This window comes from Rhipicephalus sanguineus, chromosome 3 (genome assembly GCF_013339695.2).
Source record: "Rhipicephalus sanguineus isolate Rsan-2018 chromosome 3, BIME_Rsan_1.4, whole genome shotgun sequence".
NCBI lineage: Eukaryota > Metazoa > Arthropoda > Arachnida > Ixodida > Ixodidae > Rhipicephalus > Rhipicephalus sanguineus.
In genome coordinates, this window is record NC_051178.1 from 63,127,570 (window position 1) to 63,144,082 (window position 16,513).

Here is a 16,513-nt window from a genome sequence, read left to right on the forward strand (position 1 = left end):
TCATAGCGCGTTCTACAAAAGAGTCGCCGTCGATTCTACGAAACAATGAATAAGACAAGTAGATTCAGAAAGACAGAAAAATGAGCGAGTTGGAATATAGGTTCATGGCTGAAACAGGCCGGAAAAAATTCGCGCGTCTCTAGCCATACAGTACTTGGTAAATATTACAGCTGACGGCTCATCTTCTCCCGAGTAATGGTTCACGTGCATGCCCACCTCTGTGTAAGCTTTTCAAGCTATGTTTTCGCAAGTGTCACGCCAACATATACAATAAAAAAGCCGGCAGATCCCACGCATTGTGGGAATCGACGTAATGCGAAGCAGCCAGCAAAGAGCTGCATACATCGTCTTGTATGTCATTGAGGAAAATGCGTGTCATGGTTTTCATGTTAACTCCTATTATTTACGTTCGTCACACAGTAACGTCGCGCAATACCAACTTCAGGGTCGATCAAGCTAGAGAAATGGCCGCCAGCGCCCCATGAGCGTGGCACGTAAGTCATGCTGTACATGACATGCGTGTCATGATTTTCATGTTAACTCGTGTTCGTTACACAGTCACGTCACAAGATACCAATTTTGGTGTATATAAATCTAGCGAAACCGCCGCCAGCGCCCCATGAGCGTGGCACGTAAGTCATGCCGTACATGACATGCGTGTCATGATCTCCATGTTAACTCGTGTTATTTATGTTCGTTACACAGTCACGTCGCGCAATACCAATTTCGGGGTAGATCAAGCTAGCGAAACTGCCGCCAGCGCCCCATGAGCGTGGCACGTAAGTCATGCTGTACATGACATGCGTGTCATGATTGTCATGTTAACTCGTGTTATTTGTGTTCGTTACACAGTCACGTCACGCAATACCAATTTCGGGGTAGATCAAGCTAGCGAAACCGCCGCCAGCGCCCCATGAGCGTGGCACGTAAGTCATGCTGTACATGACATGCGTGTCATGATTGTCATGTTAACTCGTGTTTTTATGTTCGTCACACAGTCACGTCGCGCAATACCAATTTCGAGGTAGATCAAGCTAGCGAAACGGCCGCCAGCGCTCCATGAGCGTGGCACGTAAGTCATGCTGTACATGACATGCGCGTCATGATTTTCATGTTAACTCGTATTATTTATGTTCGTTACACAGTCACGTCACAAGATACCAACTTTGGTGTATATAAATCTAGCGAAACCGCCGCCAGCGCCCCATGAGCGAGGCACGTAAGTCATGCTGTACATGACATGCGCGTCATGATTTTCATGTTAACTCGTGTTACTTATGTTCGTTACACAGTCACGTCGCGCAATACCAATTTCGGGGTAGATCAAGCTAGCGAAACCGCCGCCAGCGCCCCATGAGCGTGGCACGTAAGTCATGCTGTACATGACATGCGTGTCATGATTGTCATGTTAACTCGTGTTATTTGTGTTCGTTACACAGTCGCGTCACAAGATACCAATTTCGGGGTAGATCAAGCTAGCGAAACCGCCGCCAGCGCCCCATGAGCGTGGCACGTAAGTCATGCTGTATGTACATGACATGCGTGTCATGATTGTCATGTTAACTCGTGTTTTTATGTTCGTCACACAGTCACGTCGCGCAATACCAATTTCGGGGTAGATCAAGCAAGCGAAACGGCCGCCAGTGCACCATGAGCGTGGCACGTAAGTCATGCTGTACATGACATGCGTGTCATGATTTTCATGTTAACTCGTGTTATTTATGTTCGTCACACAGTCACGTAGCAAGATACCAATTTTGGTGCATATCAAACTAGCGAAACGGCCGCCAGCGCACGATGAGCGTAGCATGTAAATCATGCTGTACATGACATGCGTGTCATGATTTTCATGTTATGACTTGTCATTTATGTTCGCCATACAGTCATGTTACGCCATACCAATTTTGGTGCACATTCGATGAACCAAGCGACCAGGAGAGCACGAAGTCGTAGGCGGCTAGATAGATAGATAGATAGATAGATAGATAGATAGATAGATAGATAGATAGATAGATAGATAGATAGATAGATAGATAGATAGATAGATAGATAGATAGATAGATAGATAGATAGATAGATAGATAGATAGATAGATAGATAGATAGATAGATACGCTCAAAGTCGCAGAAGTTCGCTAAGAAATGCTTCGCATTTAAAAACGTTATTTGAGTGAAGACAGGCAAGCCGCTTATAACTGTGCCCGGTCGGAACGCCGTCGCATATATTAGAGGAAACAATTCCAACGCACCACATTAAAAAAAAGGATGTGTACAGCAAAAGGATGTGTGGTAAAAAAAATGAAGATACTGCAGTTTACGATGCACAATGAAACTATCTTAAAGCAAACAAATCTTTCCCGCTTGAAGTCTGAAACTCCACAAACAGTCTCTGGACAGAGAAGTTCACATGTTTTCTGTTAATATCCCCAATACAGTGTCAAAAGCAACAACCAATAGGGAATATTTAGTTCATAGACTGAGACAGCATTCCGAGTAGGCCTAGGAGACCGTGACGAACACACGCCGCACGTAGCCTAATATAGCTGTTTTGGTTATGGTAACGGAGGCCGAACGGTCGGAAGGGCAGGTTTAACAACACAAAACGCAGAAGAAAAGTACTAGACACAACTGGCATACTATCAGTTGTGTTTTCCGAGTGCTCCAGCCATGTTATTTACATCACAGCGTACAATCAACGGTTGGCTGCAACACTATACACGCACTGCGGCCCATCCTCTTATGCCATGATAGGAGAGCACATGTCCAAGCCATGGATAAGCAAATAATAGTCCACATACTTCGTATTTCGGTCAAGCAGCGACTCTTCTTCTGCCACTGCTTGCCTCTATCAGATGACCTGCTGCTTTCCTTTAAATTATTATACTTACAGACGCCGGTACCGCACTCATGCATACGAGCTGTCCATTTTTTCCCAATGACGGATGCGGTAGGCGCTGTCGACGGTCAACGAGTCCCGGACAAGTAGCCTCGTTTGCGATGGTGGCAACCTTACTCTCATCGCGTATAACATTACGTGAGGAAAACAAACTTTTCCGATTCGACACGCTATGAAAGTTCGCGATATTGGCTCTACCAGTGAAGTACACAAGCGAGCTTGCGCGGGGTACGAGTTACGATGAAAAATTTAATGTTACCGCAGTCCGGTGCATATGCCAAGCAGCCTGATCCTTCGGCTCCAAATAAAGTATTCACCTTTGTTATTATTGGTTTCTTAATGTTCTTTAAACATGTCACACGAACAGACAAAAAAAAAACAGAATAAAGATTAAAAGAACAGAAAAAATAGAGCAAAACAGAAAAAAAGATAAAAACGACAAATAAAAAAAACGCATATTAAATTCAAGGAAACCTTTTCGCCGAGTCAAAAGTCCTTAGACCATTGTGCCTAAATATTTTTTGATGTACTTGCAAGACTTGACTTGACCTAGTGTATCGGCCGGGCGCTGAACAAAACACCCTCTACGTCGTACCTATTTGTTAAGCAAGTTTGAGAGGGTTTTGATAAAGTGCAATAAAAATTGCGGCTTTTATCCAGAGAAGGCTGACGTTAATGGTGGGGCTGTTAACCAGAGGGCAATGTTTTGTGATCTGATTAACAGCCATGTCATTAGGATGCATTATGTTCAGGTAAAACAACCTAGGCTAGATATGTAGAAACAACAGTGCACCCTCGGTGCGAAATTGAGCCACGATCGTTAAATGAAGAAACGCTCAAGTAGAATCTTTTAGCAGATTATGGTATTACGCACCGTTGAGTGTTAATCTATGCTATGTAGAAACAATCAAGTGACCATCAACGTGCCTGAACACATTGAAAACACTAAATTTATGTGTCTCGCAGACGTCAGGAACAGAACCATGCCTAAGCGCAGCAGTGAAGTTAGAATTTAAATAGAGTGTACACGCGTTTGTTCTTAGAAATAAGCATCCTCTCGACGTTCCTAATTGAAACATGAGGAAACTGAGCCACCCTTTTGAGATAAATACTCAAAAAGAAAAATGAAATCCTTCTCATCGACTAATCTTACTCTATGGCGGTGAAGTCCATCAGACGGGGGAAGGGGCAGTGTCTGATGTGCCTGGGCTTGTTTAAAGTACTTGACTCTTTAACAATCGTGGTGGAATCACCCGCGGAGGGTGCAAGTCGTTTCTATATCCAGCTTAGCTTCTCTGACCAGCAGACGTATTGGATATATGTCTGTAGCTAATAAGCCCCTGTTAGCGCAGTATTAAGCTCGTTTAAAACAAGGTAGATGCGCCGTTGCCCACTTGCGTGTAGCCAGTGCTGTACAGAAGTCACGTCATCATGAGAACCACACAGGCCAAAGTAAACGTACCGAACGTTTGTCTGCGCGGCAGCCAATACTCGAACACCTTGCAGCTCTGCGTAGCATATACAATTTCTTGAGGTGCGGCCGTACAAAAATTGGCGCGGAAAGTGCGTAAACTGAACAGATCACAGTTGTAGCCCTGCCTAGACCAGACGGCCCACAGTGTTAACAAGATCGTTAGTTGGACAAGGACAAGCGGGGTTTCTTTTTCAGCCCAGGATAGGTTGAACAAATTGTGCCGGTCGAAAAACTTATTACAGCACTGTCGTGCGCGGTTGTTCGTACAGGCATCGAAATTGTTTGTTTTAATGAGAGTCAGTCGTGTGTGAGCCGCAATTCTTGAAATACAAAGAGGACGATACCTTAATGCACCATCCACCACAAAAACAGTTTAAATGTAAGGGAGTACCGCGATGCAACCGGTCTGTTCAGTTCCAAGAGGGCTAGTGCCAGGGGCTTGCAATCACACAGTTTTATCAAAAAAATTAAGTTTGTCATAGTGCAGCGCACAATCCTCGGTTAATATTGTGACAAGACCAACGGTGCGTTCTGCGTGTTAATTTTGCGTGTCTGAATATCCGATTCTTCTTGAGCCACGCCATCAACGGTCTTATAAAAAATGCGGCGACAATACAAGCGATGACCTTCAGTTAGCGCTTCCTTCTTGTCCGTCACGGGTTCGCGCCACGTGGCACCAGTACAGGTGTACGGTGAGCGGCGGACACCACATGCTCGGAAGACGCGTGGCACCCGAGGCGGCGGTGACCGGGAGACCCGACCCGTGCCGAGCTCCCGTCACGCTCCGAGGGAGGAAGGAAGCAACGGGCGACCGCACCACGGTAAGGCACCACACAAACACGCGCACCGCGTTCTTCTTGTTTTCTCGCTCGTTCTTCATATTCTTCATCTTGGTGTTTTCAGCCTCCTCTGAACGTGTACGTATAGCCTTCTTTTTGTTCTTCGTTTCTGTCGCACGCATCTTGCCTCAGTTGGACCGCGCGGGCGCACGGTGCAGCGACGAATTCGGGCATAGCACCGTCGTCACCCTTGTTTCCTAAAGCGGTGTCGAGGCTTTCGCACAAAAGCGCTGCGGTACTGCCGCAGTGTCTAGGCGTATATTTTAGGCCAACCACTTCACTGCTTCGTGCCGGGTTAACGCCTTGTTAACACCCAAGTTAACGCCTTGTTTGACTTTGCCGAATGCCATGAGTGTCTCTGGTTTTGTCTTGGTCAGGGCAATTGCACCCAGCGACAACTCAAGCTAGTGACCACGTTTAGTTTGGCTCACAGAAGAAATTGCCGTGTCAGGTGGCACCTACCGACCCGTTTGCTCAAACTGCGTGGAGAGAGGCTGTTTAGCAGAGATAAACCAACCAAGACCAGTAAAATACTGAGGAATAAGTCACACGTCATGTGCAGGAGTGGAGCTGAGAAACCTGGGTGTGGTTGTTATCTCTATAACACGGTCATACAGGTGCACTGAGACAAAATACGCGCGAAACCTTTTGCACTCATCTAGGTGAACATCGAAGAATGTAGTATCCTGCCTCTGTCACCACAATTTCATTTTGCTATCCAGCTCTGCGGAGGCAAGAGCATTAACAGTAAAATTTAAATCCAAGTAAGAAAAAGGCAATGTGCTTTGAAAAGTCTGCCAGCAAAATTTCGCGCTCATGATTGAACTCATTTTGTTTCCCTTTCTCCTCTTATCCTTTTCAGCATCGCTCTGTAGGAGTGTACGGCCTCGTATCCTCGGGCCCATGTATAACAAAAAACAGTGAGCGCTTGCAACTGTTCTGACTAGTATACTTGGTAATACTATGGTGGCTAGAGGGGGAAGTGTGACGGGCGCTGCATCCCCGCCGTGGGAGAGGGATGCGCGGAATGCAATGAAAGTTCTGGCCGCCGCAAGGGGCGCTGATGTAGTAGTAGGTGCTCGCCGCGCTTGCTTAGGCTCGTTCGCGTCGTTCGTTCTCTCTGTGCTGTGCCGTCACCTTGTTCGGATGCCTCGCCTTCGCTGTCGTCGTTTGTTTACCCACGTGTTCTGCGAACCATGCCGTCAAATCACGCAAGTACATGCTTCGTCCCTGGCTGTAAAGGCGGGTGTAGATCGTGCTCCGAGAAGCTTTCGGTCTTTAAAGCCCCGTAGGATCTCTCGAGGCGAGAGCAACGAGCTCGAAATATTAAGCGGACTGTCAAAGAAGCTGACGAGGGACAGTGTTGTTTGCGAGCGGCACTTCAACGTGAGTTTCATCGAAAGGATATACCAGTACATTATAAACGGTGATGTTGTTGAGATACCCCGCGTTTGTCAGAAGACGCTGTGCCTACGGTGTTCCCGGACGCACCGAAGTACTTTACCAAAAAAAAAAGAAAAGCAGACAGGAGTGTCCAAAGGGAGCGCCAAAACCACTTGAAGTTGAGGAGGGTCAAGTAATTTGACCTCTTGACGTGATGGGGAAGTATGTGATAAAAAATGTCTGACATAAGTATGGGATGACAAATGTGTGATAAATAACATGTTTACCATTTCCCTTGCGTGTATTTAGTATGCATCTAAAGCCGTAAGTTAACAGAAATCATTGGCCCTTGTATAGATACAACTATTGCTGAAATAATAAGATAAAATGTTCAGTATCAAAGAGCCTCCAGCTGCAGCATTCCGATCCCCACTTCAAGTTTCTCAAGGAAAGGAGCCGGAAAATATCAATGCTTTGAACATTTCGCGCTCAAGAGAACCCCCTACAATGCAGAGGAAATGAAGGGGGGGGGGTGCGGACTAAGAGAGAAAAAAAAAAACCGCACTACACTGCAGCCAATATACACGCTATGAACGATTGTAAACAGTTTACATTTCACCAAGAGGAAAGAACACTTTAAAGTCAGCTGAGCTATGCAGCCGAACAAGTGGTTTAGTTCAAAAAAGCAGTGAAAAAGGAACACGATAATAGCAACGACACAGGACCAGCGCTGAACAGTTCAGCGCCTGTCCTGTGTCGTTCTTCTTCTCGTGTTGCCGTCTTTCTGCGCTGCTTTTACCATCAAAATCAACCAACTAGCCCAGTTTTTGCACACTGTTGCAGATTAAACATGTCAAAGCAAACCGATATTAAGAAACATTTAAATATGAAAACCTGGAGGCACGCCAGTTCGGTCTGATTTAAAAGCATTCTTGGTTTTCTTTTTTTTCCCCTCTTGCTTAACACCGCTAAGATCTTGCAACACATGCATCTTAGCGAAACAAACACGTAGTGCCTTTAACAGCACGGGCGCGGGGTATAAGCGATTATTAGAAACAAGTGAAACTAACGTCTAGCGGCCATACGCAAAGCAGGCAAATGCTGCCACAAGCACCTACGGCGCAGGTAGCGCCACCTGGTGTGACCGCCATCTTTCATTGGGAATTCGTACAGCCCTCCGCTCTCGCCCGTCACACTTCCCCCTCTAGCCACCATAGTAATACTATTGAAACAAGATGCCAGGCTTCCGGAACTGCAGAGATAACCAATGCAAATGAGCAACAGTCTAGCTCGGGCATTATTGCAGATCGATCTCCTCTACTTTTTTTGCTACGAGATGTTCCTTCCGTCTCTACAATATCTAACTTCGTTTGTAGATCCGCGATGTACGCGCTTGTAGTTGATATGAACCATCCAAAACACATTGTACTGTGAAACACACGGAATTTGTATTGATTATGGCGCGGAGAAAATGATTAAAATTGGGATCACTGGCAGCATTCTTGCACAGGAAAATAAATTACGGGCCTTAGTGTACCAAAACGACCATTTAATTATAAGGTACGCTTTAGATGTGCAGTGCGGATTATTTCTAAAGAAATGGTGTTCTTGCTAGAGTTCGGCCGAAGTACGATAAAACGAGTATTTTTGCTTTTGCGATCACTCCAGGTCGGAACACGAGAACCAGTTCTAATAAATCCGCTATTTCGTGCAAAACAGTGCCGTGCTCTAGCGAATGAGCGATTGCTAGTCAGTGAGCTATTGTATTCATTCTTTATTTTCCTCATGAAAATATTAGCACTTATGAAGCCCTCCTGCTGCATCCTCTTGTAACCACGCGCTAGAGCTAACATGAGTCGAGACCGTCTAGCCAAACTGTGATCCCTGCAACGTGCTGAGTGCTCCAACGTAGCAGTTTTACGAATCTTCCTCCTCACTTTTAAGCGGATGAGCATCCCTGACGCAAATGCAGTACACAACATAAACAAGTTGCGCAGGCCACGCGAATAGGGGCGAAGACCTCCTGAAAACAACAATGGTCTCGAGAGAGAGAACTGAAATAGAACTATAAGAAATAAACTCAGGAAGCTACGAGAACTTATGACCGCACGTGCTAGCACGTAGCTGCGGCGTGCGGCTATTCATTAGTCCGGCTATTCATGCACCACCGCTACTAATCGCTCGAGCTCTGCATCTCTGCGGAAGCGTCGGGTCAAAGGTCGACCGAGTCGCGGTGAAAATCATTACCGACGCTGCCGCTAGCTGCGCGTAAGAAACAACGACAACGAAAACACTCGAATAAGGAGCCGCACGCGGGTGAAAGGTCAACGGCGTGAGAGGTAGAGCTGGCGCATCAACCAACCTGGCCGGCTCATCTCTCCAACGCCGTCGCCGTGCAGAGGCGTGGAGAGAGCGCAAGGCCAGTCCGTCCGGACGGTGCGCTCTGGGAACGAAGCAGCGATGCGCGATTATTCGAAACTTCGAATACGAATCGAATACTTATTTGTTGGTCTATTCGATCTAAACGAGAACATTTGATAATGATAAAGGAAGCAAGCAAGCAAGCAAGCAAGCAAGCAAGCAAGCAAGCAAGAAAGAAAGAAAGAAAGAAAGAAAGAAAGAAAGAAAGAAAGAAAGAAAGAAAGAAAGAAAGAAAGAAAGAAGAAAGAAAGAAAGAAAGAAAGAAAAGAAAGGAGTATTAGGCCATCTGGCTAGCCTGTGCTGCCGGAATGGTGCATCACAGGCTAGCCGGACTTGAGCCCGGGTGATGAAACAGCAGGACACTGATTAAGAGTTTTTAAAAAACCCTTCCAAATGCAGACTTTGATGCTGCTCTGAGACGCCTACCATAGTGAGTTAATATGGAACAACTAATTCTATGTACAATGACAGACATTGAATTTGATGCAGTGTATAAAATATGGGTCGTTCATTCAGAGTCGGACCATATAAGTTCAGGTACCGAGGTAATTTTTTTCTCTGGGATGTTTTTCTTGGATCAGATTTGTACATTTCACGATTCCGAAGCTTTCGCGAGGTGCTCCGCACAAATATTGGCAACATACCTTACTTTGCTGTCAGCCTAAACATACGGGTACAATGTTTTCTTTTCTTTTCTTTCTTTTTTGCGTATTCAGTCGTCATTCTAATGAGCCCACGAAGGCCAGCATTTGAGCACGCTACCTCGCGTTCCAGAGAAGTCTCGTCCACTGATTCAAGCTGCTGGTCGGCTTTCCATTTCAGGTTTTGTGCGTCTAGTGCGCATCAGTCAACTGATCGTCGATTGCGATCATTCAGATTGCGCTCAGCGCGCGCTTTCGCCTTACTCGGATATCGATGAACGGCGCTTTTCCTCGATGAGTTCGGCGCGTGCGATATCTGCTCCGAGAATCGCGTCGCGCAGCGCGGTCGGTACTCGAACACGCACGGAGGGATGCCGCATTGCGTAAACGAGCCTTTTCGTGTTTCCTCGAAGCTTCGCTCTCACGCGCAGTCACGCCCAAACTCAAAACAAAAGCTTCGAGGCCGAAGACCTCGCGTACTGTGCTCCCGGAAATGTCCCCCGGGCGTCTCGGAGAAAGCGCGCGTCTTGAGTGGAATCGTCGTATCTCCGTTATTATCGAGGGCCGTACTTTCGCCGTTGGTCCGGCAGTTCTACGGCGATCACCGAAGGCGCGCTATGCGGCTTCCACGCGTCGTGCTCGGGAAGAAATTAATTGCCGCTCACACGGGCGGCTTCATTAAGGGCGTTCTCCTGCTGTCATCGCGTGTGCCAAACCGCTCTTTACGACGTTTCAACTTCCGAGCTTGAAGGGGTGTGGTGGACGCCGCGCGAGCCCCATCGTTGCAACTGGCGAATACCGATGCGTGCGTCCGTGCGTGTGTGCGCGCACCGCCATCGCTGCCCAAAACGGGCATACCGACTCTCGTTGATCACGATCGTTTTCTCGTGTGCACACGCTCGCGCGCGTGGGAAATGCTCGCAGCCTTTCTCGGAGAGCTTGTTCTCGGATCGCAAGACCACTCGCGTGTATGGGAACGGAAGAAGCATAGACGAAACATGTAGTGACTTGTTTTGTCTCGTACAAAACGAACACACGCTCACTGTCTTCGCCTTGCTCTCCGTGTACTGTGTATGGAGCTATTTTACCTTTGACGATGCTGAGCTCAACTGATGTGCACATCTAAGCTTCTGGGGCAATATTTTTGTCCATAAGTGCTGTGTGCCTTTGCCAGCGATAATTTTATAGTCAGGGTTCCCTGGAATTCGCTACATACGAACAATTATCGTGAGAGCTTATTGTGACTACGGGCTTGGGCCCTTACTCGGAAAAACATCTTAGACTATGTTCATTTTTCGGCGAGAATTCTCAGCAAATATATATAAGTAACCAAATATTCACCATCACATCTAATGTGTGGGATTTTTGCGCGAGCTTTATAGATAAGACATTGGAAAGTGTGCGAGAATCAATGAGAATGCCGTTACGAACACGCTCGTCTACAATGAGAAGAATAGGATCATTCCTAACACAAGATCTTCAAGTTAGTGAGCCGCGGTGGTCGCGTGGTTATGGTGCTCGATTGCTGACCCGAAGGCCGCGGCGGCCGCATTTCGATGGAGGCAAAATGCTAGAGGCCCGTGTGCTTAGATTTAGGTGCAGGTTAAAGAGCCCCAGGTGGTCGAAATTTTCTGAGCCCTCCACTACGTCGTCCCTCATGATCATATCGCGGTTTTGGGACGTAAAACCCCAACACTTATATTATCAAGTTGGTGAGCTAGTAAACTTTTCGAAACACCTTGCTACCCCAACACAGGAAAGCTCAGTTTGGTCGTGAAGCGCCTTACACAGTTCTTCGCCGAGTGTCTCCAGTGAACCTTGAAACTGATCGATGCGTGGCACCGTTAAGCAGAACCGCTGACACTGTGCACATCAGCAAACCCCGCAATTACTGTTGCCCAAAACCTCCACCCTCTCTCGGGGGAAGGGGGAAAGCGTGTGATGGGCCACGGGTTGGGAAATGAAGAAAACGAAGATGAGGACAGTTGAAATAAACTGGTGTTCTGACTGACGCCGTGAATCCTTCATCACATACTCTGTGTTTTCATATGGTGCTCGTGCTAGTGCCTTGGGCTTTCGACATCATTGCATGCTACGCAGCGGTGCGTTAGAACCATTTCAAGTGCTACACTGAGAGTAAATTAAGGAATTAAGAAACAGTGTCTTCTTATTCGGCCCTATATTACAAATTTCTGAGTAAACTTTTGTAGAGAGAGAGAGAATAAACATCTTTATTTTGATTTTATTTAGGCATCGTCTTTGTAGATTCATACCTGAAATAATAATAATAATAATAATAATAATAATAATAATAATAATAATAATAATAATAATAATAATAATAATAATAATAATAATGTTATTATTATTATTATTATTATTATTATTATTATTATTATTATTATTATTATTATTATTATTATTATTATTATTATTATTATTATTATTATTATTATTATTATTATTATTATTATCATCTGTGGTTTTACGTGCGAAAACCGCAATGTGATTATGAGGCACGTACGTGGTAGTGGAGGGCCCCGGAAATTTTTGACCGCATGGGGTTCTCTAACGTGCATCCTAATCTATAAGTACACGGGACCTCTAGAATTTCGCCTTCATCGAAATGCGACAGCCGCGACCGGCAGGCCATCAACCGAGTACCGTAACCACTGCAGCACCGCGGCGGCCACGTTCATACCTGAAATGCTTTTACGTAAATCGCATGCATGACTCCACGCACGCTTTGTTGCACGATCAGCAAGGGGGAGAGCTAAATTCTCGTGTAAACTGCATTTTATGCCAGATATATGCTGGATGGCATATATGGTATCGCGAACGCCAAGAGTAAAACTATGCGGATAACAAATCTGTCGGTTAAACCATCGGCTGGAGTAATTCAGGTCCTCAAATAAAAAGGAATGCTATATATGTAAGAATGGCTCGTAAAAGTAACATAGCGTTACTGGCGATATATCAGCAGGAACGCTATGCTTAAAGTAGTCGCTCTCTGAGTTCCCGGTTGCGGTTTGGAGTTACTATTTTACCTTCTTGCAATGTGGACCGCACGAAAACCGAGTACTCGGAAACGTGGGGCACATGGAATAAAGAACGGTGCATCCGTATTCGCTGCCGTTCCTGCACAAAACAAACCTGTAACGACAGTGAAAGAAACGAGAGGTATTCGGAGCAGAGTTTAGAGGAAGAACTGGCATGTAAGGCGAGGGGTGTCAATCGTGAGACGGGCAACTGATATCCGAGTGGAGTAGCGGAATTAATGACTGTGAGCTGAAGCGCGGTCGTTGGAGAGCTGTCCGATGAAACGACCAGATTAGGACAGCCAAGCTGTTGTGCGAGGGGTGCAGACGGCGAAAATAGGAATCGATTGAAACACTTCGTCTGGTGCTGGCCTCATTCGTGTTATGCTGATGACGGCGATTGTGTGCAGCTGAGGAATCAAATCAACACTTCATGTAGCAACTGCGAGTGCTTAATAAACCATACCTACTCGAGCCCGCCAGAATCTATGGCTATTTCGAACGGTAGGCTGTCTATCACAGTGGCTCACTCGTTGTTTCGCGCCTCGTGTATAGTATATCAGGTAGGCTCATCGTTATCGACCAAATAAATGTGCCCGTAGGGGAAAGTACCGTTCGCGAGTAGCAGATCTCGGTACAGTGTTTCTTTTTTCGTCTTGAGAGATATGCCAGGTGAAGTGACTATTCATTAGGGTAGTGATTAGCGCACTCGGCAGGTGGGCCCAACGGCTTAGAAATAATTCCTGGGAATGTCGATTAGCGCGATGGCCTTGATCGTACGCTACCTTCAATGTTGGCCAAGTAAGGAAAGTGACAGCTCAGACGAATGTGTTGTCCGGACGTTGAAGATAGCAGCAGCAGGAGTTTTTTCCCCTCAGTATCCAGTTAGAAAGGCTAGACGCACACGAATGCGTGCGTACGTACATATCGTAGCTTTTGGCAAGAAAAAAAAAATGCCTTGCAGTATATGTTCTAGAGAAAGGGATAGGATTTCTTCGGATTCTTCAAAGGTGGACCGAGAAGCCTACTGGTGGTGTCATTGTCGCAGTGCCCAGGCAGCCACTGATGTACGATGTCACATTCAGCGATCGAGATAACTAAAAAAAATAGAACTAGAAAGAAATAAAAAAACGACATACAGAGATAGTGACTGCCTTCAGTTGGCGATCAGCGCTGTTCGGGTTTCTTAAATCTCCGCGTGTCGCCTTTTTCCCGCTTCATCCTTTAATTATGAAGCCATGCCAACTAGCTCAGCTTTTCATCGTACTGCAGCTATAGAGAGCTTGTTGGCATTCCTCTCTTATCTCGTGTACTTGCTGTCCATGGCACCAATGCAGGACAACCGTAAGGCGCTGCTTCAGCGCCGCAAGTTATCCCCCATTGCCGCATTTTATCACCAGGACGCATATTACAGTACTATAAACAGGAAAGGAAGCTCTGTCGGCGTTGATGCTGTAGTATGTGGGACAGTGTGAGCTTGAGAGTGGCTAGTTTAACCTAAATGACAGCGGCAGCTGTTGAGATGATAGATGAGACCGACCTCTATAGAATGAATTCGTGCTCGGTTACCCGTATGTATAGTTGAATAACCGCGGCGTCATTTCTTCAGGTACTGGTCTTCGTTTATTGTCTTTCTTAGTTACGGTGGGAATATTAGGGCGCATGAGCCTTACTTCTCACTACTCCCGCTTCTCCTTACTTGAGTGTAAGAAGAAGCGGGAATAGATATGTCCTGAGTAACGTAACTGTTTTAATTTTTCTTTCAATTTCCTAGCTCTGCGACAAGGGACTCATTTACGCTCTGTCGACAGCTGGTGCAATAGTGCGTTTTGCGTGTTTTTCTGGCACTCATTCTTCCGTGACTTGTTTGCTAATTGCACCCGGACTGCCGTTTCTCACCCCCAAGGCCCAGTGAAACCCAGAAGACACAACACCGGCGACATGTTTCATTTTTCTTGTCTCGGTTGACATTGTGCCTGTGCTGGTTCCCACAGCAGTACACAGCCGTAGGCCAACCTCTCGGGTTATATTTGCGCTACTTACATCTCAATCTCAGCCTCTCTTTTCTAGTGCATTTAGCCGTATTTGTATGGCTCCGACCCGAATGTATTCCCGAGCAGCCGGGTCCAATGCGGGACTAAACTGTACCCTCACGTATCAGAGGTTCGTTCCTACAAGACGCAATGGCGCGTATTCTCATGAAGAGGTCGACTGCACGGAAAGCGGGATTCTGTCCGAGTATAAATGCAAGTGGTATCCGCCGTAGGAGAAAACCGCAATCTAACTGCGGCAGTATTACTGAAGCGGGACGCATCCGCAGAAAGCCGCAAGCTCTTATCTCTCTTTTACACATACCGATACGCGCCATAACGCTAACCCTCAGCTACACCGACAGCGTCTCTCGTGATCTCGTTCAATTTGCGAGCGCAAAGCCCCTCAAGTTCGAGAGTTCACGCCGGCTGCTCTTTCAACGCGAACACAAACCTCATGACCGGAAAACGGCTTGCGTTGCGCATATAAAAAAGAAGCGGAATAACACCAAAGTGTACTTGCGGGAAAATGCGCAGAATGTACAGTCAGCGCAAAAAGTTTAGAGACCACACGACGCTAGAAAAAGCTCAATATTCCCGCTGCTTACAGCATACATACAGCATACAGCCTTGAATTAAGATTTCCGGCCTCTTCTAAAACGCGATAAGAACATGTACTGTGCAGTTAGACCGAATACAGTCACAAATTGCTCAGCAATTTCAAGTAATCTGAGACCCAATGGTCTCTAAAATTTTCACGCCTACTGTGTGTAGCGAGTAATACCCCTGACACACGGGCAATAGTAAAGTACTTTGAGGTAAACCCCTTTTGTCGCCTAAAGGGACCATTTGCAGAAAGGAGCTGTGCCGATGACACACGGCACCGGACAACTGCTTTAAGTGGTTCCTCAGAAAAACGCTGTAGAAAAAAATGGCGCTGTTTGTGCAAGCAACAAAATAGGAAATGTATTTAAAAATGCACATGTACATCATATTTCGCGATATTAAAGCATGAAAACTTTTTTTTTATTGTCTGGCGGCTTATAACGCGCATACTCGCAATTTCCGTTCATTTTTTCCGTTTTTAGCAGCAACTTAACTTCGTCTGGCAACTATGAACAGTTGTTTTGCTGTTCCTGCTTTTGCTGTACTTTTTCTTGACTGTGCGAAGGCGAGGCGTGTTTCCTCGTGGTCCTGTTATGAATCAGCGAATGGTGGCATGGCGGTTTTCTAGTGATGTGGTGCAGGCGTTTGAAAGTATAAACGTTCGCTTTTCGACAAATCGTTCTACTGCTGAAAATTAAAACATTTTCGCTCGCAAAAAAAAAAAAACTCACTAGGCACCTTAGTGTTGCAACATGTTTTCTTTTATTCATAAATTCTGCGCACTGTGTGCGAGAGTACTCCCTTCCTGGCCGAAAAGTAGATGCGCGATCTGCCTTTCCGAAAAGGATCGTTTCTGGAAGGGAGTTACTCCTTTGTCGTGTGTCACTGCGCTCGAACGCCTTTCCGGAAGATGTCCCCTTTTCTAAAGGACTTTAGAGTGGCCGTGTGTCAGGGGTATTAGACGACACACGGAAAGGTGCAAAGTGCCTTGATCTGATTTTGAGCGCGTATATAAGAAAGACACATAGAAAGATGCCAGCTTCGGTCTCTACTGTGGCGAGTGCTACAGCTTGCTCAGCACCTCACGCTCATCACCCCCCCCCCTCCTCGCCTACCCCTTTGGTTCTACGCAGATGTAACTCTGGGCAGCAATACGTGAGGACTACAGCTAGGAAGTTTCTGACAT

At 46.2% G+C, this 16,513-nt stretch overlaps 1 protein-coding gene across 4 annotated transcripts in view; it reads right to left on the reverse strand.

The window, feature by feature from the left end:
• Positions 1-16,513, reverse strand: part of LOC119386681 (protein dachsous-like) — a 273,978-nt gene that overhangs the window by 41,642 nt on the left and 215,823 nt on the right. The gene's annotated exons all lie outside the window — the stretch shown is intronic.